The sequence below is a fragment of the Sus scrofa genome, chromosome 1, assembly GCF_054392235.1.
Source record: "Sus scrofa isolate SSC_HxYL_T2T_F1_AM1 chromosome 1, Sscrofa_HxYL_maternal_Yorkshire_Landrace_v2.0, whole genome shotgun sequence".
In the NCBI taxonomy this organism is placed as follows: Eukaryota; Metazoa; Chordata; class Mammalia; order Artiodactyla; family Suidae; genus Sus; species Sus scrofa.
In genome coordinates, this window is record NC_139383.1 from 87,840,935 (window position 1) to 87,866,796 (window position 25,862).

At 38.0% G+C, this 25,862-nt stretch overlaps 1 long non-coding RNA gene across 9 annotated transcripts in view; it reads left to right on the top strand.

Annotated features, from left to right (window-relative positions):
* Positions 1-25,862, top strand: part of LOC106508944 (uncharacterized) — a 768,001-nt gene that overhangs the window by 320,046 nt on the left and 422,093 nt on the right. For 5 of the 9 annotated variants that reach the window (XR_014807830.1, XR_014807832.1, XR_014807851.1 and 2 more), the window contains one exon: positions 10,864-10,968. This is a non-coding gene — a long non-coding RNA (uncharacterized LOC106508944). Of the gene's footprint in view, positions 1-10,863; positions 14,423-16,452; positions 20,741-25,862 lie in introns of those variants that run through there. The other 4 variants (XR_014807839.1, XR_014807838.1, XR_014807841.1 and 1 more) reach the window with 2 other exon arrangements.

A 25,862-nucleotide genomic window follows, 5' to 3' on the forward strand; every position in this document is an offset into this window, starting at 1 on the left:
GGTGTTAGAGATGCGTTATTCATTCATTTATTCATTACTGAGCACTTCTCAGGGCGATCGACAGCCCCTGCAGTTCTGGGGCTTCTTTCCAATGGAACTGGGGTTGTCAGGAGGACTGCAGGGGCCCCAGAAGACAGAAATGCAGGCTCTGTCTGTCTGTCTCTCTCTCTTTTTGAATGATGAGAAAAGCAAGAAAGAAGGAAAATAAGATTATAAGATGAGGAGTGACTATGAAAGTGAATGAATACTAATTTCTTCAGCAAAATCTGAGAGTCTTTTGCTATGGAAATGTCTTTTATCTGTAGACTGATAAACTATATTATGCACTGACTCCCAGAAGGTGGGGTGAACAGAGCTTAGAGTCCAGGTCACTGGTGGTGTGGAGAGGAAAAGTGGACACAGAGAGACCACAAGCACAACCACGGCCACCACCACCACCAAGGGTCTTTACACCCAGCCTCTGCACTGGGGACCCTGGAGTACTGGGGGCTGAAATCAGAAGCCAGGAAGCCCCATGTTCTCACAAACCTGCAGAAGAATCGTCATCTCCATTCCTTCTCTCTCCCTGGGCTCCTTTTCCTATGCCAATTGGCTTCTGCCTCCACCATCTCACAGTAGGTGTTCTTTCAAAAGTCTCCAAGGCTCTGTTTTCTGTTTTTGGCCAGTATCCTCCCCTCGCCCCCTCACCATTCGCTCTCTAAAGCAGATCTCCTCAGGGCTCCTGGCTTTATGTGCCACACACATGCTTGCTCCTGACAGATCTTTCCTATGTTCAGATTCTTCACCCAACACAGCGGGCTGGGTGTCTGCTATGCCCCTCAAACTCAGCACAACCTAAAGAGGGTTCTTCAGTTCCTCCTGTAAAGTACTTCCTTTTCTAGCCTTTATTTCAACTATCCACTTAGTTCTTCTAACTAGAAATTTAGGAGCAATTCTTTTAAGACTTCTTTCTTCCTCACCAACCACTTGCCATCAGTCCCTAAAGATTTTAAAATGATCTTTCCTGCTGTCTGTCTCTATTACCTCTGCTCTCATTTGCTAGAACTCTTACAGGCTTACTAGGTGGTCTCTGTACATTCCATCTTTATTTTCCTTCAACTCCAGTTTCTTAAACAGCTAACAAAATAAATTCTTTAAACACAGATCAATGTTCACTACTCTTCTTAAAGCCTTCAATATGATGTAATTGTCTACAGTATCCATTTTCTTACTGTGGAATAAAAGGCCCTCCCTCAGCCCCCACCTACTTCCAGTCCCATCATCACACTCCTACCAGCAGTGTGGTGCAGGGTGTGGCTGGCCACACCTCTGTCTTTGCTCGGTCTGAAGTACTCTCCACCCTTCATCTTCTCAACTAGCTGTTTCCTCTTTGTTATGGCTGCTAAGAGCTGTCTCCAGATATTTTGTGGTTGTAACCCTTTGCGGCTCTGGAACAACTTAAAAGAACATTAAAGAAATCAAAGGCATTTGCAGCAATATAGATGGAACTAGAGACTCTCGTACTAAATGAAGTAAGTCAGAAAGAGAAAGACAAATACCATATGGTATCACTTATATCTGGAATCTAATATATGGCACAAATAAACCTTTCCACAGAAAAGACTTGGAAAACAGACTTGTAGTTGCCAAGGGAGAGGGTGAGGGAATGGGATGGTCTGGGAATCTGGGGTCAATAGATGCAAACTATTGCCTTTGGAATGGATAAGCAATGAGATCCTGTTGTATAGTACAGGAAACTATATCTAGTCTCTTTGCTGTACAGTAGAAAACTGGGAGTTCCCTTCATGGCTCAGTGGTTAATGAATCCGACCAGGAACCATGAGGTTGCGGGTTCGATCCCTGGCCTTGCTCAGTGGGTTAAGGATCCAGCGTTGCCGTGAGCTGTGGTGTAGGTTACAGAAGCAGCTCAGATCTCGTGTTGCTGTGTCTCTGGTGTAGGCCGGTGGCTACAGCTCCAATTCAACCCCTAGCCTGGGAACCTCCATATGCTGCGGGAGCAGCCCAAGAAAGGGCAAAAAGCCAAAAAAAAAAAAAAAAAAAAAAAAAAAAAAGAAAGGAAAACTGACAGAACACTGTAAACCAACCATAATGAAAAAAATAAAAATCATTTAAAAAAAGAAGTCAAAGTGCATTTGTGCATTTTTAGGCAGATTCTGTGAAGAATTATAGCAGCCACTACCATTCTCCATAACGTGGCTTATATGTCAGCAAAGTCTGGATTTAAGCCTGATGTAGACAGAGAAACATTCATAGAAGTTTTCATCAGAATGCTTCCTCATTTTACCCCAAAGGCTGTCTTTTCCCACATTATTATGAAAATCCATTTAGTGAAAATAGGTAGGATAGGATTTTGTTCCTATCTTTTCCAAGACATTGTTTGTCCCTTTCTATTCCAAATAGACCCCTACAAAATTTTATGGTGCCTCAATGCCAGGCATTTGAATGATAATGACTTATTTTATTTTTTTTTCGTCTTTTGTCTTTTGAGGGCCGCACTCGCAGCTTATGGAGGTTCCCACCTAGGAGTAGAATCAGAGCTGTTGCTGCTGGCCTACACCACAGCCACAGCAACACCAGATCCAAGGCATGTCTGCGACCTGCACCACAACTCATGGCAGTAATAGATCCTTAACCCACTGAGCAAGGCCAGGGATCGAACCTGCAACCTCATGGTTACTAGTTGGGTTCATTAACCACTGAGCCATGGCAGGAACTCCCTGGAATGATAATGACTTTAATTTTATGTATTAGAAATGTATCCTCTTGCTTTTCCACCCTCCATGTTGGCCATAGGGAGCTGAGATTTAAATTAATGCCTTCAACTCCCAAAAGATCAATTAGCTAACTATGGACCAAATATGAAGTCCTCCATTTACACCTATTCTTCTGTAAGATCCCTAGGCAGAGAGGCTAGGGACAGGTAAGACACTTCTACCCAAATTAGAGTTTTTTATGGCTAACCCTAGGTCTCAATATGATTCTTTATATCATAAACATTCACTTTATATTATATTCATTCTTGAAGATTCAGTTTATGAATGAAGGTCTGTGGGAAAACTGTTATGGATTTCCAGACTAGATTTTGTTTACCAACCCTCACCCACCCCCCACTATTTTGTGAATTATTCTATTGTTGCACTTAAAACATTGAATTGCATACCTTTCTTTATATCTCTACTTCTTCTACTACCATGCATTACTTAAAGGGCAGAGACCATGTCATATTTATTTTTATTGCCCCCAAATTTAGAACAGTGTCTAGTAGATTCTTAATACAATGTTTGTTGAATAAGTATACATATTGTTTCTGGTTGCAATGAAGTTTAGGTTTTAAAGACTCTACTGATTCTCAATGTCTACAAATGTCTATACTAAGCAATAAGGTCTGTGTGTGTGTGTGTGTGTGTGTGTGTGTGTGTATTTTTTTCTGACAACAAATTTCTTACTGTCACATTGAGGCAAGAGTTTCTGTATTTCCCAGAGGTACTGAGTATAGGAAAATAAATCACCTGGCAGTGTTCCATGAAGTAAATAGCCTGGAAGAATTTGTACAGGAGAATTGATTAAAGATTGCATGGGCTAGGATCTGCACAGGCTGGGTTGTATAAGTGACAGTGAGGTGACTTGCAAGCCTTCGTAGAGTTGCCCTCAGAAAGTGAAACTAGAAATCAACACCCAAGGAATTGGAACAAAAACATACAAATAAGCTAAGGAGATGGGGGCCATACTCCTGAGGGAAAGAAGCACATGACTGAAACCTACTGAAGATGTTATACCTGAAGGAAAGTGATATCAGGCAACAGAGGAGCTCCCCTGGGAAGGAAATATGAATGTGGCAGGTCACGTTCCACAGCGTGCTGGTCTCTTCTAACCTCTTCATAGCAAGAGGGGCAGACTTCTTGTGGCTAAGAAGCAGGGCTGTCTTTCCTGTGGAGACGGCTGTGGAGATTGGCTTAGACAGGGTGGTGGTGCAGACCTTTGACAGGGAAGAAATGGCCTGGGGAACAAGTAGTCCAGCCTGGCAGGAAACGGTAGTAACAAGAAGGAGGCTGCTGCAAATTACCAGGTGACAGGCTGTGTGGGGAGAATGACATTGTCCTGAGGTATTTGATTGTTATTATTTAGGTCATAGGGGCCACTGATGATAACTAAAGCAGAGATGAAAGATATAAGACCAGATTTCTGGGTTTTTATATGGAATAAAATGAGTGATGATTAGGGGAACCTAGTGGAGGTTCTTGTGATATAGAACAGGTGAGAAATTATAAAGGCCTAAACTAAGCCATGGACCAGAGAGAGCACTGAGTATATGTGACAAAGTAAACACCAGACAAACCCATAAAGTATTTCTAGCATTGACAACCGTCATTGATCTTTCACATCATTCAGTTGCCTCAACTTCACTTTGGGTCAATAGTATACCTGTGAAAGATGTTATCACTCAAGCACTCTTTTAAAAAAATTAAACTATAGTTTATCTACAATGTTGTGCCCATTTCTGCTGTACAGCAAAGTGACCCAATCACACACATATATACATTCTTTTTCTTATATTATCTTCCATAATGTTCTATCCCGAGAGATTGCATATGGTTCCCTGTGCTGCAGAGTAGGGGCTCATTGCTTATCCATTCTAAATGTAATAGTTTGAAGCACTTTTTTAAAATTTGTTTTTCCTGTGGCAAAACTTCATAAGATGAAGTTTGCCATCTTAATTCTTTTTAAGTGTGCGATACAGTTGTATTGAATACATTCACAATGTTGTGAATCCAGGACCACTGTTCAATTCCAGAACCTTTTTGTCATTGCAAACTGAAACTCTGTGCCCACTGAACAATAACTTGCTGTTCTTCCCTCCCCATAAGACCCCACAATCTCTATTCTACTTTCTGTCTCTGTACATTTGCCTGTTCTAAATATCTCACATAAGTGGAGTCATACATTAATCCTCTCGTGTCTGCCCATTTCACTTAGTGTAAAACATTCAAGATCTAGTCATGTTGTAGCAAGTATCAGAGTAATATTTTGTGACTGAATACTGTTCTATTGTATGCCTATATCTCAATTTGTTTGTCCATTCATTTATTGATGGATATTTGGGTTGTTTTTTCCTCTTGGCTATTATAAATAATGCTGCCATAAACACTGGCACACAAGTGTCTGAGTCCCAGTTCTCAGTTATTTTGGATCTATACCTATTAGCTTTAAAGTCCTCCTTCATTGTGATAGTGTGTAGGAATGAAATGCTGGATGTGTGCTCTATGCCACGGAGAGCTGTGGATCTCTTTACTGTTCCCACTGCTCAGAAGAAGGTCAGACCACTGAATCATTCATTATGGGACATGAAAGTACCTTGCATTTCAAGGGAAATGACACTTCTGTTTCTCAAAGTTCAGGAGCACAACTGCCTGTAACATTTTCCCTCACTTAACAGGCTGTGCATCTGTCAGAGTCCTTTACGCAATCACCTGGGTATTTTTCCAGTAAGACACTAGCAAGGATATACATGAAAGGTTCTGGGCTGTGGGACTAACTCCCTGCTTTGAGAGCCTGTAGAGAATTAAATCACACCATAAAATCCACATTTTCTTAACTGCATTCCCTGTTAACCCCTAACTTAAAAACATCTAAAGTTGATGCTGAATTTGTCTCCCATGGTAACACAGAGCTGAGGCTGAGAGGTAGTAAAACTGAATCTCAACATCAGTATAATCTGAACCAAGGTATAAATGTGTGTACAGCAGTAATGTCTATTGAGAGATGCTACCCTTTGCCAAAAACCTTTCTAGGTGTTTACACGTGAACTGTTGGGCACGTTAGAAGACGCTTAAGCATCTATTTTTCAAATCTAATTGCTTAATTTGTTAATGAACATAATCAGTGCCTGGCACTGTGGCAGGTCTGTAGACAGGTGGAATTAACCAGAACTAGCCATCATTGGACCTTGGCTGCACTGCCAGCTTAGAAACAATCCAATCTGCATCTCCTTTGGGCACGCAGAATTGGTCAAAAGGCAGCCCAGAGTAAGACTGAATTGAACCTAGCCTCTGGTAGGTCCAGTTTTTTTTTTTTTTAATTTTAAGAATACTTTAAATATTTCTATGTTTTTAGGAAGCTAAGATACAGAAAGAAATCTTGAAGGTTAAGTAAACTCATCAAAAGTAGTTTCACCATTATAGAGTCCCTGAGAATAAAAACAGAAAGATTTTTGAATCTCGCATTTCGGTAAGTTATTAGCAGAAAGATAATTTCAGTAGCTCTCTTACCTGTTTCATTTATGCCCACTACCTCTTCAGTAAGGTCACAGAGATTTACATCATTTTTGGAGATGAAATTTAAATCCCCAATCCCTAGGAGAAGTAGCAAGTTGGTGTTTATAAGTTTATAAGTTTATAACTTGAGTTTATAAGAAGGCACAACCCAGGGGTTTGGATGAGGGAGGACATGGGGAATGGGCAGAGGAAGCGACAAGGGTCACTGAGTCTGTGCTTGGAGAGCTGTGCTGGGAATACTCGGAAAGGAAGACTTAGGACTCTGGGAAAGGAACAGCTGACCTTAAGCTGCCACAGCTCAACTTGCAAGCACATTATTTGTAATTTATTGACATTAATGATTTGTAAGGCAAGCCTTTACGACTTAAACACGTTGGGAACAATTGAGAAGAACAGTTTTTCCCATTGAGCCTCTTCTTACAGTGTGTTTGCATGCGCACACACATGCTTGCACGCTGTTTGCAGACTCTGTTGCTAGTCAAGGAGACAGAAGCACACTGTAATGGTTCTGGGGCTTCTTTCAGCCAGAATTTCATATTGAGTTTTTCCTGCCTTAACTTAGGAAATACATCAGTACTTAAGACTTAAAATTGCTCCATTTGCTGAAGCTCCCCATTCCTCTGTTCCCCCAAGGAAACAACAGAATCGTTTATTGTCACAAGAGGTTGCTGGTTTGGTGACTTACTTTCCTGTCACTGAGTCATTCTGTTATTGTGTTTCCACCAATTAGGTGTGACGAAGAAGGGTGGACCCTAAAATAAACTACCAATCTGCTTGCTTTGGCATGGCTTTAAGAACCAAAGCATTTATGGGCACCCCTTAGCTTTACCTGCCAGTACTATTCAAAGAGGAGTGAGAAGGGAGCAGGCTTTGTTTAGACTTTCATGGGAAATGATATTTTCCTTTACTCTGTTTTTCATTTTAAATTATAATGCTAAGGAGTTCCTGTCGCGGCACAGCAGTAACTAATCCAAGTAGGAACCATGGGGTTTTGCGTTCAGCCCCTGGTCTCGCTCAGTGGATTAAGGATCCGGCGTTGCCTTGAGCTGTGGTGTAGCTTGCAGATGCGGCTGGGATCTGGTGTTGCGGCTTGGATCTGGCATTGCTTTGGCCGTGGTGTAGGCCTGCAGCTGTAGTTCCAATTAGACCCCTAGCTTGGGAACCTAGGGGTGCGGCCCTAAAAAAAAAAAAAAAGTAAAAAATAAATTATAATGCTAAGAGTACTTTAGTGCATTTTAATTTGTACTGTGGATCCAACAAGGTACTGCTTTGCTTACTGGAGTTTGACAATGAAATATATTGATTGTCAGGCTGAAAGAGAAGCTCCTCATACAAAACCTCTGAGTTTGTCTTGGAGATAAGACATCAATTTGGAGGCACCTCTTCCCTTGTCTGAGTTTGTTACAAGAAAAGTAGACTATATAGACAAAACAGTTAGGAACTTCTACGCAGAAATTTAACTTTTTGCAAATTCTCTAGGCTGTTATTAATTGATAAAAATGTAGTTCTCTGGAGTTCCCGTCGTGGTGCAGTGGTTAACGAATTCCACTAGAAACCATGAGGTTGCGGGTTTGGTCCCTGCCCTTGCTTAGTGGGTTAACGATCTGGCGTTGCCGTGAGCTGTGGTGTGGGTTGCAGACGCAGCTCGGATCCTGCATTGCTGTGGCTCTGGCGTAGGCCAGTGGCTACAGCTCCAATTCGACCCCTAGCCTGGGAACCTGCATATGCCGCGGGAGCGGCCCAAAGAAATAGCAAAAAGACAAAAAAATGTAGTTCTCTGTAAACTTAAAAAAATATATTTTCTCATTTTTTTTAAAGTGGGAAAAGCAAAATTGAGAGTGTGTTCAGAAGATATTTCAGAACATTCTAATATTAAAGATAATTTGAACTTGTATCCAAGAGGCTCTTAGAAAAATAAAATTTGAGCTATAGCAAGAAAGCATTAGCTGAACTCAGAGGACAGACCATCAATTGGTTCTTGTAGAAGAACTGGATGGTCCAGAACTGATTTTAGATTCTGTGAAAGAAATACATCACTTTTATGAAAATTCTTGGAGTGTGTATGAAATGAAGCAGAGAAGTGAGAGAAAATAGGACTGGTCATTCACATGTATTTTTCTTAAAGGTGGAAAAATGCATTCCAAAGTTTCATCATCAACCCCGGTCCTTTCCTAAATTTAATGTGAGCAGAATAGGTCAAATGTCTATTTCTCGGCTGAATATTCTTCTATTGACTTGGATTATAGGTACCTAATTTAGAAATTATGATCGCTCCAGTGTGCATTTATGTTTGAAAATCTTTAGCCAATTACAAATGGGTTTTAGAACTATTAATGTAATGAATTTGCTAACCAGTGTCTTCTCCAGTCTGGAACAATGCCTAACTCCTGTCACTATTTGCTAAATGAATGTATTAAATTGAAAGAGAGAGGCAACTCCATCTTCACAGTATATATGTTTAATCTTCCTAATAATAAAAATGGAAACTTTCCTCAGGATTTAGGGGAGTTCTGGTCATGTAAGGATTCATATGAGGACATTCAAGGAAGAGAGAAACCCATAGAAAGACTGGTAGGTTTGAAGGAGAGAATCACAGAGACAATTTACTGTGGAGTTTTACAATCACAATTTAACAGAGAATAGGTTAGAGCAGAGGTTCCTAACACTCTTTGCCCTCAGTATCTTAGTGTCTTGGTGATGCTATGATACTCCTAGACCAAAAGAAAAAAAAAAAAAGTTCCATTTAGTAAGGAGTTAGGTATAAGTAAGTTAAGAAGTATTTAAATCCTAGCAACTTAATAGCTATTTGAATAATAAAGCAATACATTAAAAGAGAATACATTTTTATTTTGTTCTGAAATAGCAGTAATCACTTAATAACAGGATGTGTATGCCTGTTGAGTGCTGCACGACTGCTCAAATTCTGGTGTCTGTCTCAGCCCCTATTTTTCTTTTCCCACTAACTTTCATGCAACACTTGGTTTTTATCACAGCAACCACGGAAAACCATTTCAAAAGACATGATGTCTCAAAAGGAGCATAACAGTCCAAAGTGAAAATGGTCCACACATGATGAATGTCAGGGATTGCTGTGTGCTCCTCAAAACTTCAAGTGTCCCATTGCACCCTGTGAGTTCCCTGCAGTGTGTCAGAGGTCCTTGGGTGACATTTAGAGACCATGCGTTTATAGAGATGAAAGATATGAGTCATTATCATCATCATTATCATCATGGGAGTTCCCATCGTGGCTCAGAGAAAAAGAATCTGATTAGCATCCATGAGGACGCAGGTTTGATCCCTGGCCTCGCTCAGTGGGTTAAGGATCCAGCGTTGCCATGAGCTGTGGTGTAGGCTGTAGATGTGGCTTGGATCTTGCAATGCTGTGGCTGTGGTGTAGGCCAGTGGCTACAGCTCCGATTTGACCTCTAGCCTTGGAACCTCCGTATGCTGCAGGTGCAGCCCTAAAAAAAAGAGGCAACAACAACAAAAAAGTCAACTGCTGACCCACCAAAAAGAGCACCAGCATAGAACCAAACTGCATTTACTCTTAACCCAGTAAGGGAGATTAGTATCTTGTTGAACTCTCATGAATATTTCTGAGAAGACAGAGGAAGGCTGGGATATTCATGAGGTTTCTGGAGTCTGTTGAAGACAATTCTTTCAACGTAGTGTACTGACTGGGATTGAACAGAATTTGTGAGGTAATAATTCAGAATCAGTGGCCACAGTGAGGCAAGGATTTCTTTCTTTCTTTCTTTTCTTTCTTTCTTTCTTGGCTGCACCTGCAGCATATGGAAATTCCCAGCCATGGGGTCGAATTGGAGCTGTACCTGTGATTTACGCTGCAACTTGTGGCAACACTGTATCCTTAACCCACTGAGTGAGGCCAGGGGATTGAACCCTCATCCTCATGGATGCTATGTCATGTTCTTAATCTGCTGAGCCACAACAGAAACTCCAAGGCAAGGATTTCAGGGAGTGTGGAAACATAAGCTGTTGTTTGACAAGCCCAGATGAGAGGTCTACTGTCCTGAGAATTAGGGTGGGCTTGTTGAAAGTTTTGACATACGGATTTGGAGGAAGTTCCTGAATTTAAAGACAGTTATTTGAACTTCCGTCGTCAAGGGCAAGAGTTTCTTGGGAGAGTAAAATTAAATTAATGCAGGAGTTCCCATTGTGGCACAACAGAAACAAATCTGACTAGTATCCATGAGGATTCGGGTTTGATCCCTGGCCTTGCTCAGTGGGTTGGGAATCCGGTGTTGCTGTGAGCTGTGGTGTAGGTCCCAGATGCGGTTTGGTTCGGATCTGGCATTGCTGTGGTGTGGTGTAGGCTGGCAGCTGTAGCTCCATTTGACCCCTAGCCTCAGAACCTCCATGTGTATTCTATTTTTAACTATTCTCAATTTTATTAGGTAGAAATTTCTATCCCTGTTTTTACAGAAAAGTTATATGAAAGGAGGGCATTTGCTATGGTCAGGGAATGAGGACAAGACAGAGCATGTGTATTTTTGTTTGTTTTGTTTTGTTTTATTGAGTCTGTATTTTTTTTTTAATCTCCCCAATACGTTATTTTTTCTCTGCTGTACAGCATGGTGACCCAGTTACACATACATCGACAGATGATTGGATTAAGAAGATGTTTTGTTTTTGGAAACAGAGAAAAGGCAGAAGGTACCACAAGAGTAATTCACAGGTCTGTGCAGCAAGTATTTGTTTTCAAAGTATTCTTTCAGCTTTCATTTTCTCCTGCCTCATAGTGGTCTGTAGGCCTCCCTGCCCAATGACAGAGGAGCTCCTCTGATTTGACTGGATTGTGGATATAGCTTGTTGTAACTTTCCTATTTGCTAATCCTGCTCCTTAGGTACCAGCTTCCCAGAGCTGACCTCATGCTTTGCATTGCTCCTGACTGTGGGGGAACTCCTGAGGGGCAGCAAATGATACAGCTGTATCTGTGGCACATGGAAGTTCTGGGGCCAGGGGTTGAATTGAAGCTGCAGCTGAGGCCTAGGCTACAGCCTTAGCAAAACCAGATGGATCTGAGTCACATCTGTGACCTAGGCTACAGCATGCCATAACGCCAGATCCTTAACCTACTGAGTGAGACCAGGGATTGAACTTTCATCCTCATATACTCACAGGTTAAGATTAGGTCCTTAACCTGCTAAGCCACAACAGGAACTGCTATGACTTCATTCTGAAAAAAGAAAAAATGCAGTGTTAAAGTGATTTGCATCCTTGCTAAGGCCTTTTTTTTTTTTTTAACTTTAGAGGGCAGTATTATGTAGTAAAAGAACAACAGATTTTGACATAAAAATTGTGAGGTTGAATTCAGGCTATTCCATGTCCAAGCCGTATTAATGTAAATTAAGAAAATTACTTTGCATTTCTGAACTTCAAGCTCTCCTTTAGGAAATAATGGTGAATATGTACTTCAGAAGGTTGTTGGGAAGTTCCAATAAGGTAGTGTTAAAATATATTAAAGAGGGTTTTAAGACAATACAGTATTGTACATATATTATCATCATTGCTCTTGCTACATGTTTCTTTGAAAGTATGTTACATACAGTCACATTAGATAGTCCTGTAATTCTCTTTCATGCTTCTTTATGCTAATATGTTTATTTCTTGAAGCACAGGTGTTCATATAAATCATTCCATAATTCTGGGCATGTCATAACCTAACACTCTGGTGGCTCATCTACAATAGACTAAACATTTCTAAATATAAATGCACACTGGATCGATAACTATTTCTTCAAGCTATATTTTAAATTATTAATTTTCACACAGGCTTTTATTTTTTAATTTTTTAAATTCTTTTGTCTTTTTAGCCCCCCCTGCCCCACCCTGCCCCTCCAGTATATGGAGGTTCCCAGGCTAGGGGTCGAATCAGAGCTGCAGCTGCCAGCAACACCACAGCCACAGCAATACCAGATCTGAGGCGCTTCTGCGACCTACATCACAACTCACGGCAATGCCCTATCCTTTAACCCCACTGAGACAGGCCAGGGACCTACATCCTCATGGATGCTAGTCAGATTCATTTCTGCTGAGCCACAACAGGAACTCCCTTCATGCAGGCTTTTAAATGCAGGATTTCTATGTGTGAGCTTAAGGACATGCCCACAGATACATTCGCACCATTACAGACTTGGTGCAGAAATTCATCTTTAGAAAGATTCTTAACGCCACAGGCAAAACTCAAAGGGACTTCCCCTCAGAACAGATGCTCTCTAAGGGAAAGTTGTGCTCTTTGATTTTCTTTTAGTCCTTTGACAGAGACAGCTCTCATTTATGTTGGAATAAATCTGGATGTGAAAGAGATGAAGAAATACACAAAAAGCAAACACACTTACTTGTTCCTTTCACTTTACTAAACTCCACAGAATTTATGAAGCATTTTTTAAAGCTCAAGTTATTATTCTCATTTATTTAATTAAAACGTAATTACTTAGTTTATCCTACAGATTTTGACCATCAGTCTGAAGTAATGGAATATATAATTTACCAATTAAAATTTCACTCAGACTTTATCTCTTATTAAGCATAAGGGACACTTAATTTACAACACGACTCCAGTATTCCATTCAACATTAACTGTAACATTTATATGGCAGTTTTCAGGTATATCTTGGCATCAATAAAATAATTAGCATGCCTCTGTATGTAGTGATTTATTTTGTTTTTATAGAAAAGGGGCCTAATTAGAAGGGTACAGAATTTTCCCATGGATTCATGGATAGAAAAGTCACTGGGGCATCATGACAGGAATTAGAACTGAAATTCATCAGGACCCAGGGTGGATTTTCTTAGCGTGTGCCTGTCTCTGGTGATGCATGGGACCACTTCAGGGCATCTCTCATTGTTCTTTTCTTCCTAAAGAGTGGTTTTCTATACTCTACTTGCATATCTCTATCACAGCTTCCTCAGTGTGGGATCCTTTGACCTAGGAGCCTACATCCTGTGACAAAGAAGCAGCCACAATTGACTGACCTTTCTGCTCTTTGATCCAACTCCACATTCCTGGGAGAGAAATTTTCATTAGCCCAGCCCAGTCTTTTCCTGACTGGTCATCATATAAACTGCCCAGAGGGTTATATGTATGGGATGAAGACTTGACACACAAACATGACACCACAGGGAGGCAGTAACAGTCCTCAGAGAAGGTGGCTTGGGCAGGACAACACCCCCAAATCTCAAGACCATAAAATATTTTAATCATAGAACTCTTTGCTATTGTCACAGGAATATTAGTGTGCAAAAACTCAGGTTTACAAAAATCTGGATTTAGTTTACATCCCTATCTTTATGCAATGAACAATTTCCTGAATATTGTTTTAGCTAATGCTTTACAGTTCTTGGAATAGTTATTTAAAGGAATCCTATGGGTGAATTCTTATTAAAAACATCCAATCAGTTAACATGCTTTTATGGAACATCCATTTATAAGCCCACTATATTACACATATGATTTTGGTCATAAGTTTTCTGTGGTTGCTCCTTCCTTCAGTCTGTATCTGCCATATATCTGTATATATGGTCTATATACAGAAATATTGTCTTAATTCTAAAATAAGCATAGGAAAGAACTTGAAGTGTCAGGACAGTTGACAGAAGGTGGATGTGACTGGAGTTTAGTGAGCAAGGGGAGAGTAACACACATGCATAAACACCACGAAAGAATCAAGGCAAATGCCAAGAAAGCTCTTTGTGAGTGCTGATTTTTATTTCCGGTATGTGAGTTTCTCTTTATATCAGACTTCACTGAAGACCAGTGCAGCTTTCAAAACTCACTCTCAAGTTGTCACATGACTTGTTAACTTAGTATTGCTTTCTTAGAATGGAGAAAATTCTGTACCAGGTACACTTACACCTGGAGGTCCACTTCCCTCCCTAGATACTAGAAGCCTCTCCCCCAAGTAGGAAATTCATTATTAATGTTTAAAGGGAACTGAACCTGTGAAACTCTGAACTTCTGTACACAAGACACAGCAACATATGGATGTGACTTTTTTTTTTTTAAGAAAACTAAAATAAACAAAGACAATGCGGGGAGAAATAGGAAACACTTAAACAAAAGCAACTGTTTTAATCGAAATACTCAGAATGACAAAAAGAGTGCATCCAATACAAATGAAAAATAAAAGCAAAATTATGATTCTTATATAAATAAACAGAATCAGAAAAAGTTCTTGGAAATTACAATGAAATCATTTAGAAAAATCAAATAGATATTGAGTGAATTCCTGGGAAAGGAGAATCAAAAAATAAAGAAATGGAAGATAGAAGAACATCTATAAGAACATTAAATAATCAATTTAGGAGTTCCAGCATTTGGCTCATAGACATCACATAAAGAGAAAGCAATGAAAATAACATCCAGGAAATTTCTTAAGAGCTACAATGTTAAAAAAAAATTCTAGAAAAAGCAGAAGATCCCAAAAGGAAGAGTTAAAACAAACAAAAAGAAACAAGAAGAATATTGGCCTCTAAAGATTCTAGAATCAAAAACATTAAAATTATCAAAAGCAGCATTGGAATAATGTTATGAAGAGATAGCTTAAAATTGGAAAGGACATAGTTTTCAACTTACAACTATATATCCAAGCAAATTATTATTCAAACATCTGTATAGAATAAATACATTTCAAGAATGTAAACAATCATGATTGATGCATGTGCTCTTTTTTCCCCAGTGTGATTAACGAACAAAAATTGTATATATATACATTTAGATTACACAATGTTGATTTTTAAAAGATGTGCAATGTGATATGTATCACTTACTGCAGAATAAGCTTCAGCAAAATGAGGAGAAATAAAAAGATAAATGACATAGAACCCAGGGAAAGGAGGTTCAATTCTTGGGAGATCCTTTCTTGCTGCTTGCGTGCCTTACTTATTTCCTTTTCTTGTTTCCTTCCTCATTTTCTTTTATCTTTTATCTTTCTTTCTTTCTTTCTTTCTTTCTATTTTTTTGATCTTTTTAAGGCTATGTGTGCATATGGAAGTTTCCAGGCTAGGGGTCAAATTGGAGCTGCATCGGCTGGCCTACACCACAGCCACAACAATGCGGGATCCTAGCCACATCTTCAACCTACACCACAGCTCATGGCAACACCAGATCCTTTAATCCACTGATAGAGGCCAGGGATCGAACCTGCGTCCTCCTGGATACTAGTTGGTTTGTGACCACCGAGCCACAATGGGGACTCCATCATTTTCTTATTTTTAGTTTAAAAGATGGTACCCAAATAATCTGGAATCCATAGATTTTTACAACTCTTAATGTGATACCAGTTCCCTTTGTCAAAAATAGCTCTTGGCATCCTCTCTTTACTGAGTCCTGTGGTTACTGACAGAGTGGTACAGAGATGATTCAGGAATGGAGTGGTTAGGGGATGGGGAGAACCCCTGCACAGATGAAGAATGCAAAGAGAGTCAGTTGAGAACTTCAGGAAGCAGGATGAAAATCTGAATAATATGTTTTCCCCTGGACAGATAGAAATGGAATTTAAGCTTGATGGGAAAATTTGAAGGCTTAGCTTGCAAAACATCCTCAAAACTATCAGAATATTTCATGCTTTTGTTAGAATTTCTGCATCATCTCTTTAGACCATTAGTATAAGTTGATTACTACAAATATACTGAGAAGCAGTTGAGAAAAATTTGTTGTAACAAACAACTTTACTGCATACCAGAGAAATAATCTTAGAAGGAAATTTTATTAAATATTGCCACTCACATCTATGGTTAGGTTTTTTTTTTGCATATATGCATTGTTCTGTATTTCATTTTGCCTAAAGAGGAAAATAAATCAGTTCTTTAGCACACTGTACAAGATACTATGTTTTTGTCAATAAGCTGTCCACTGTGGAAACATTACTTAGATGAAACCATTTTTTCTATTTCACTGTATTTTTATACCATTTTTATACCAGTTCCTTTGTTGAAAAAGGAAATGGAAGAAATTTGTTGGTACTACAAGAAACTGAAAGTAATGCCTCTGTGGACTGAGTAACTGTTCACCCTATGATAATATTATGAGTTGTTTTATCTGTCTCTTGGTATAATTGGGTATATGAGAATTAACTGTTAGAAATATGTTTCTTAAATACACTTAAAACGTTAGAATTTGAGAGACAGTGATAAATGTGTAAAACCTTGCCTTCACAGCCACAGCTCCATGGAAGGAGCAGAGCCATGTTTGATTCTTGGCATCATCTGAGTGGACTGGAAGAATTCTGAAGACTTTTTATTCTTCTCTTTCCCCATCTGTCCTGGTATCCTCGTCTTCCTTTTCCTGTCTCTCTCTGTCTGTGTCTATCACTGTCTCTGTCTCTTCTCCAGGTTAACATCTGGAGTATGTCCAGGCTTATATGCTGTCTGCACACAATATTTAATGGTTGGCTCAAGTTTTCCTTCACCTAAGGCTGCAAGGAAATTAACATTTGCAAGATTGTGGGTTTTGAGCCAAATTACACAGTAAGTGCCATTTCTTAAAGAAAAAAAGCTTGAGATGTTTATGTGAGTAAATCTCTCAGAGCCAATAGCTAAACAGTTATTTGTAGTGCTCTGAAAAATCTTCCTTCTTTTTCTTGTTCAAGGAACAGACTATTAAAGAGATTAATAAACAGTGATGAATATTATTCTATTCAGAAGATTTATTCAATTATACTCCATTTTTTCTTCTCTTTCCACCTGGCTGAGCTGGCAGTTTTTGTATTTACTTTTCTAAGTGTAAGCATGCAATGCACATGAAGGTATAAGCTAGTAGAAGAGGTGAGAAATATCTAAAGGCATTTATATATATGGACAAAGGTGACTGTCAATTCTGTAATTTTTCATGTGATCATATTATTAGAAGGAATTTCATGAGTTTTCTTTTGTAGGTTGGGTTTGTATGTAGCCCATATATATATGATGTGAGGTGTGGTATGAGGTAGATGAATGAAGAGAACAGCTCACTTGATATTGACTCTCCCATTGGCTATGTGCCATCTCAAATATTATTCCCTTCAACTGCAGATGGTTTAAGTCTGCTATTTTTCTCTGCCTTTCAAACTCCTCAAAGCTGGTATGTCTCAGAGGTTCTTTCTCAAAAATTTTCCAGTTTCATTCCTTGTGTTTGGTACTAGGGCAGATAGTGTCATATTTCCATAATTAACAAACACTTGTCCCCAAATGTTCACATTTAGAGTGGGTTTAGATTGTTAAATATTTAAAAAACATATTTGATATATTTTGAGAGAAAAGAGGTAATGAATTTCACCTTTAAAGATGTGCTAAAATAAATACACAATAATTTCTATAACATTATAACCATAGACTCAGTGAAAGAAATTCTTCTATTGGAAGGAGAAAATAATTATATAAGAAGAGATTATAAAGGAAACTTGATGACGAAGATAGATGAGCTCAAGGGTTGGCTTTGAATAAAGAAAAAGAAGCAAAGTATAATTTTCTTTCCTTTTTTTTTTTGCTTTTTAGGGCCACACTGCAGCATATGGAAATTCCCAGGCTAGGGGCCGAATCAGAGCTATAGCTGCTGGACTACACCACAGCCACAGCAATGCCAGATCCAGGCCGCATTTTTGACCCACACCACAGCTCACAGCAATGCCAGTTCCGTAACCCACTGAACCAGGCCAGGAATCGAACCCACGTCCTCATGGATCCTAGTCAGGTTCATTAACTGCTGAGCCGTGAAGGGAACTCTGCAAATTATTATTTTATAGAGGAGGAAGCTATGAAAGAACAGGTGGACTCTGAAATAAAATTTAAAGTATGGAGGAAGTGAGTTGAAAAAGTTTATATTTATGGCTGTTATCTGTTCATAATCATCCCTTCTCCTCCCCACAACTATCATTCTAATTCTATAAATCTGTTTTGCCCATAAACATTGAAAGGATTTGTTTGCATGTTAAAATATTTCTGTCCATTTATTTAGGACAATCTAAAAGCTGGAGTGGAGAAAAAAAAATCTTTCCAGAATTTCAGATAAGCAAGGGCAAAATTTGTTGAGGGGCTGTGGGGATCAGGAGAAAGAGTCAAAGTTGCAAGGAAGACTGTTAATAGTTACAGTCACCAGTCATTGGGTCCAGATCAAGTAGGAAGAGAAACAAATCTTGGAGTGGACCAGTAGACTGATACTATTTGAGAATATTTCAGTTGGAAGGAGTGATCAAGTGAGGTTGACTCCTGTTTTCTCACATCTCATTGACTTTCTAACTTGACTTCCTTCCTTACTATCTTACTGAAACAATACTTTTCAGTGTTTCAGTTCTGACATTATGAGAAAATGTCCTCATAATTTACTTATTTTCCATCATCTTCTCTTGGAATCTTTCCACAGCATTAAATCTCATTGACTGTAAATGATTTATAGTATTTCCCTTGATTTATGTAATGCTGCATTCTATTGACTTGGTTCTTATTGACGTTTCCTCTTTCCATCCTAGCCTCTCTCTCTGTATCTCCCCATAAGATGTAAGCATTCTACAAGAGTTGCTAATGTATTTTGATTCTGTGCTAATTTTCTGGGAGATATCATAATGTCAGACATGATACTCCAAATGGACAAATCTTTGGTGGCAAAGATCTCCTTTTGGATATCCTGCTAATAACTCAAACTCAATATATCCAAACTCAAATCCATTTTTTCTCTTGACTTTCATGCTCCCATCTTCCAAGCCAGCTCCTCCTACGTACCCTCAGTTGATGACTTTCTTGGTTATGTAGCACAGAAAGCTTAGAGTAGCTCTTGACTTCTCTCTCCTCCCCTATCTGACCTCTTGAGATCACTTAGTCCTCCTTGAAGTATCGCCTATATGCACTTCTTTTATTCTGTTTTTAAGGTGATCTATTTTGTATTGTTTCATTACCCTCCTAACTCAACCCCTGTCTCTGAAGTTTTCCCCCTGCAATCCATTATTTCCCTTTCTCAAAAATATGAATCTTAGGGAGTTCCCTGCTGGCTCAGTAGGTTAAGGATCCAATGTTGTTGCTGCTGTGGCATGGGTTTGATCCCTGGCTCCAGAACTTCCACATGCTGTGGGTGTGGCCAAAAATATGAATCTTAAATGCTTCCCATTGCCTACCAAATAAAGTAAAAATTAACTGATATCATATTCAGGCTCTTAAGCTAATTTTCTATGGCTTTTTTTTTTTTAACGGGATCATTTATTTTTTCACTATACTCTTTGTCCTAGACCCTAAAACCCTCTAAAAATTATATTCTACAGCTAGTCTTTAACATGCCCTGCATTTGTTTTCATCTTGAGATTCCCTTTATTGTATTACTCCTAGACTTTCTCAGTGAAACACCACTGCACATTATTCCAGAACCAGCTCAATTATCACTTCTTCCATGAAGATTCCCCACCTTCATTCCTATCAGTAACATCTCTACCTTGTTCAGATGCCATGGTGTTTTTTTTTTTTAATACAATTTATGGTGCTTTTATTAAAGGGGTATTTAGTAGTAAAAAAAGAAAGTGGGCTCAAGGACTAGACTTATTTGCTGTGTGGCCTCCGGAAAAATCACCTAATCTCTCTCTTAATTCCCTTTATCTAAAAAATGATATTATTAACATCTACTTCATTGAACAGGTAATGCATACAATACTCTTAGAGAAGTGTCTAGGTCATGAGACATGTTCAACCAATGCTGTTTATATCATCATCACCATCCTAATCCTCATCCTCATCTCTTGAATGATATACATTTGAATAGATAAGCATTTGTGTTTTCCCATAGATTTTGAGCTTCTTGAATCTATAGAATGTATCTGCTTTATTTTGTGTCCTAAACCATAGCACAGAGACATGGTGACAAACATATTCAAAAGGTTTAATTGAGGAGTTTCCATCATGGCTCAGTGGTTAATGAGCCCGACTAGCATCCATGATGACTCGGGTTCGATCCTCGTCCTCCCTCAGTGGGTTAAGGATCTGGCATTGCCATGAGCTGTGGAATAGGTTGCAGTTGCAGCTCAGATCCCATGTTGCTGTGGCTCTGGTGTGGGCCAGCGACCACAGCTCCAATTAGACCCCTAGCCTGGGAACCTCCATATGTTGCTGCTGGTGCAGCCCTAAAAGATTAAAAAAAAAAAAATAAGGTTTCATTGAAATGATAAAAGAAAGGGTCTCAAAGAGAGGGCAGCTAATCTAAAATTTGTTTGATTTTTTAAAAATTGAAGTAGCATTGGTTTATAACATAGGTTTCATGGGTGCAACACTATATACATGCTTCTGAATGCACTCCAGCATGCTCATCAACAAAAGTCTGGTTTTCACCTGTCACCATACCCCCTTTAGGTAACCTCTTTTACACATTTTGTCCTTCCTCACCCTCCTTCCCCTCTAGTAACCACCAACCTATTCTCTGCATCTGTATGTTCTTATTTTGTTTGTTCATTTAAAAAATATTCTATATATGAATAAAATCTTGTGGTATTTGTCCTTATCCATTTGATTTATTTCACTTGGCATAATACCCTTAAGTTCAATCCATGGAATCACAAATGGCAAGATTTCATTTTTTAAATGAATAATATTTCATTGCGTGTGTGTATGTATATTACATACATATACATATACATATGTACACACATATAAACACGCACACATTATATATATGTCTTCTTTATATATACATTTTCTTTATCCTTTATCCATTTTGTTTATGGGCACTTAGGTTATTTCCATATACTTGCTATTGTAAATAATGCTGCAATGAGAAAAGAGGTGAAAATAGCTTTTTGAATTAGTGTGTTCCCTTCTTTGGTTAAGTACTCTGAAGTAGAATAGCCAAATCATATTCTTAATTTTTTGAGGAATATCCATAATGTATTCTAAAACAGCTGCACCAGTTTATACTCCCACCAATCATATATGAGGGTTTCCTTTTCTCCACATCCTCTCCAACACTTGCTATTTCTTACCTTTTTGATAATGCCATTGTAGTAGGTGTGAGGTAATATCTCGTGTTTTGTTGTTTGCATTTCCCTAATAGTTAGTGATACTGAGTATCTTTTCATGTGGCTATTGGCCATCTGCATGTCTTTGTAAAAATGTATATTTGTTTTCTCTGCCCATTTAATTGAATTTCTCAATTGAATTGTATGGATTCTTTACATATCTTGGATATTAACCTCTTATGTGATATATGATTTGCAAATATTTTCTCCCACTTGGTAGGTTGTCTTTTAATTCTGTTGATAGTTTCTTCTGCTGTGCAGAAACTTTTTAGTTTGATGTAGTCCCACTTGTTTATTTTTGCTTTTGTTTGCCTTTTTGAGGATATATAATCAGAAAAATATTGCTACAACCCATGACAAAAGCTTGCACTCTATGTTTTCTTTTAGAAGTTTTATGGTTTTAGATCCTACATTCAAAGTCTTTAATCCATTTTGGGCTAATTTTTGTGTTTAGTATAAAACAGTGGTTTAGTTTTATTCTTTTGCCTGTAGTTGTCCAGTTTTCCCAAAATTATTTATTGAAGAGACTCACTTTTCTCCATTATATATGTTTTGCTCCTTCATCATAAGTTAATTGTCTTTCTATGTGTGGGTTTATTTGTAGGTTCTCAATTCTGTTATGTTGATCTATGAGTCTGTATTTCTACCAATAGAGTGGTGTTTTGTTTACTGTTGCTTTGTATTATAATTTGAACCAGGGAGTGTGATAACCACAGCTTTGTTCCCTTTTCTCAGTATTTCTTTGACTATTCAATATCTTTTGTGGTTCCGTAAAAGTTTTAGGTTTTTTCCCTATTTCTGTGAATGTCATTGGATTTTTGATAGAGATTGCATTGAGTCTGAAGATTGCCTTAGATTGTACATTTTAACAATGTTAATTCTTCTAATCCATGAGCACTGAATACCTTTCCATTTCTTTTTATCTTCTTCAACTTCTTTCAACAATGTCTTATAATTTCAGTGTATAGGTCTTTCACTTCCTTGGTTAAATGTATTCCTGGGTATTTTATTCTATGGTTGAAATTGTTAATGGAGTTCCTTTCTTAATTTCCCTTTCTGCTAGTTTGTTGTCCATATATAGAAACACAACAGATTTTTGTACATTGATTTTGCACCATGCAAATTTACTGTATTCATTTATTATTCTAATGGATTTTTGGTTGAGTCTTTAGAATTTTCTCAGTATAAAATCATGTCATCTACAAATAGTGACAGTTTTACTTATTCCTTTCTAATTTGAATGACTTTTATTTACTTTTCTTACCTAATTTCTCTAGCTATGACTTCCAATACTATGTGGAATGAGAGTGGTGAAAGTGGACATCCTCATCTTGCTCCTCATTTTAGAGGGATAACTTTCAGTGTTTTACCACTGAATGTGATATTAGGTGTGGGTTTGTCATATATGGCTTTTATTATGTTGAGTTACATTCTTTCTTTATCCATTTTATTGAGAGATTTCATCTTAAATATGTGTTGAGTCTTGTAAGATGCTTTGTCTACCTCTCTTGAGGTAATCATGTGATTTTCATCCCTCATTTTGTTACCATGCTGTATCACATTGATTGATTTGCAGATGTTGAATTATCATTGTGTCTCTAGAATAAGTTCCATTTTATTATTGTGCATGATCCTTTTAATGGATTCTTGTATTCAGTTTCATAATTTTTTGTTGAGGATTTTTGCAACTATGTTTATCAAGATATTAGGTAATCTTTATGTGTATTGTTCTGGTCTGATTTTGACATACAGTGAAATGTTGGCCTCATAAAATGAGTTGGGAAGCATTTCCTCCTCTTCAGTTTTTTAAGAGTATGAGAGAGAGGTATTAAATCTTCTTTGAATGTTTGGTAGAATTCACCTGTGAAGTCATTTAGTCCTGAGATTTTGTTTTGGGGAGGTTTTGGTTTACCATTTCAATCTCCTTACTAGTGATTCATCTGTTCAGATTTTCTTTTTTTTTCTTTTTTTTTAATTTTTTTTTTTATTTTCCCACTGTACAGCAAGGGGGTCAGGTTATCCTTACATGTATACATTACAATTACATTTTTCCCCCAGCCTTTCTTCTGTTGCAACATGAGTATCTAGACAAAGTTCTCAATGCTATTCAGCAGGATCTCCTTGTAAATCTATTCTGTGTCTGATAAGCCCAAGCTCCCGATCCCTCCCACTCCCTCCCCCTCCGTTCAGATTTTCTATTTGTTCATGATTTAGTCTGGGAAGAATATATGAGTCTAAGAATTTATACATTTCTTCTAGGTTGTCTGATTTGTTGGCACATAGCTATTCATACTATACTCTTATAGTCCTTTGTAGTTGTGTGGCATTTATTGTAATTTCTCCTTTTTTGTTTGTGATTTTATTTATCTGAGCCTTCTTTCTTTTTTTTCTTAGTGAGTCTAGCTAAAGGTTTGTCAATTTTGTTTTTCTTAAAGAACTAGCTCTTAGTTTCACTAGCTTTTTAATAGTCTTTTGTTAACCTAAATTTCCTCTATTTTCACTCTGATTTTTATTATATCCTTCCTTCCACTGATTTTTGGCTTCGTTTGTTCTTCCATTTCTAGTCATCATTGGGTGTAAAGTTAAATTGTTTCTTTGAGATTTTTCTTGTTCTTGGCCTGTATTACTGTAAACTCTCTTCTTAGTACCACCTTTGCTGCATCGCATAGATTTTTGGTATAGTATTCATATGATTTTATGGTGCACCTACAGCATATAGAATTTTCCAAGCTAGGGGTCGAATTGGAACTGCAGTTGCCAGCCTGCAGAATTCAAGCCATGTCTGTGACCTATGCCACAACTCATGGCAACACTGTATCCTTAACCCACTGTGTGAGGCCAGGGATTGAACCCATATCCTCATGGATTCTTGTCAGTTTCATAACCCACTGAGCCAGGACAGGAACTACTGGTATGTTACATTTTAATTTTCATTTGTCTTCAAGTATTTTTAAATTTATCCTTTGATTTCTTCATTAACACAACAGTTGTTTGATATCATGTTGTTTAGTATCCACATATTTGTGTGTGTGTGTGTGTGTTTTAGTTTTCTTCTTGAACTTGACTTCTAGTTTCATACCAAAATCATTGAAAAAGATGTTTGCTATGATTTAAATATTCTTAAATTGATTGAGACTTGTTTTGAGATCCAGTATGTAGTCTGTCCTTGAGAATATTCCATGTGCTTTTGAGAGGAATGTGTATCTTGCTGCATTTGGGTGGTATGTTCTATATAGATCTATTAATTCTATCTGGTCTAATGTTTTATTTATGGCCAATGTTCCCTTGTTGAGCTTCTGACTACTGAGTGATCTACCCATTGGAGTAAGTGGAATGTTAAAGCTCCCTACTATTATTGTGTTATGATCAATTTGTCTCTTTAGGCCTGTTAATAGTTGCTTTATATATGTCGGTGAATTTACATTAATCATTCTTATGTCTTCTTAATGGATCACCCTCTTTATTATTATATACTGACCATTTTTGTTTTGTTACCTTTTTAACTTGAAACCTGTTTTGCCTGATATGAGTATGGCTACCTCTTCTTTCTTTTGAATGCCGTTTGCTTGACATATCATCTTCCATCCCTTCACCTTGAACCTATGTTTATCTTTAGAAATGAGATGAGTCTCCTGGAGGTGCAAACAGTATGATCTTGTTTTTTAATCCTTCTATCCACTCTGTGTCTTTTTATTGCTGAATTCAACCCACTTGCATTTAGGGTGAAAACTGATAAATAAGGACTACCATTTTATGTTTTGTTTTCTGATTGCTCTGTATCTCCATTTTTCTTTTTCCTTGTGTTCCCATCTGTTACTTTAGTCTGATGGTTTTCAATGATGTTTTCTCATTTTCCTACTTAAAAAATATTTATATGTCTGTGCTCAGGATTAAAGCTTTGTGGTTACCAGGTTTGTATAAAATGTCTTAGATAAAATAGTCCTTTTTCTGCTGATAGAATCTCATTTTCATTTGCCTATATGGATTTTGTCCTTTTCTTCTATTTATGTTTTTGTTATCTCAAGTTATCCCCTTTTTTTATGGTGAGTTCATTACCAAATTGAAATAGCTATAGTTATTTTTATTGCTTTCTTCCCCTTTAATTTTTATGCTATAATTTTTAAACAACTTATTCTTATTTTTACTTTTTTAATTTTTTAAATTAAAAAAATTTTTTTTTGTCTTTTTGCCATTTCTTGGGCACTCCCACGGCATATGGAGGTTCCCAGGCTAGGAGTCCAATCAGAGCTGTAGCTGCCAGCCTACGCCAGAGCCACAGCAACCCAGGATCCGAGCCACATCTGCGACCTACACCACAGCTCACAGCAACGCCGGATTGTTAACCCACTGAGCAAGGGCAGGGATCGAACCTGCAACCTCATGGTTCCTAGTCAGATTCGTTAACCACTGTGCCATGACGGGAACTCCCTAAACAACCTATTCTGATATAGAGTTACAATTCTCTGGTTCTGTATATTTATTACCTTACTCAAAGTTTTATGTACTTCTGCCTTTTCATTTCAGGCAGAAGAACTTTCAATATTTCTTATAAGGCAGGTCTAGCAGTGATGAAATCTTTCAGCTTTTGTTTGTTTGGGAAAGCCT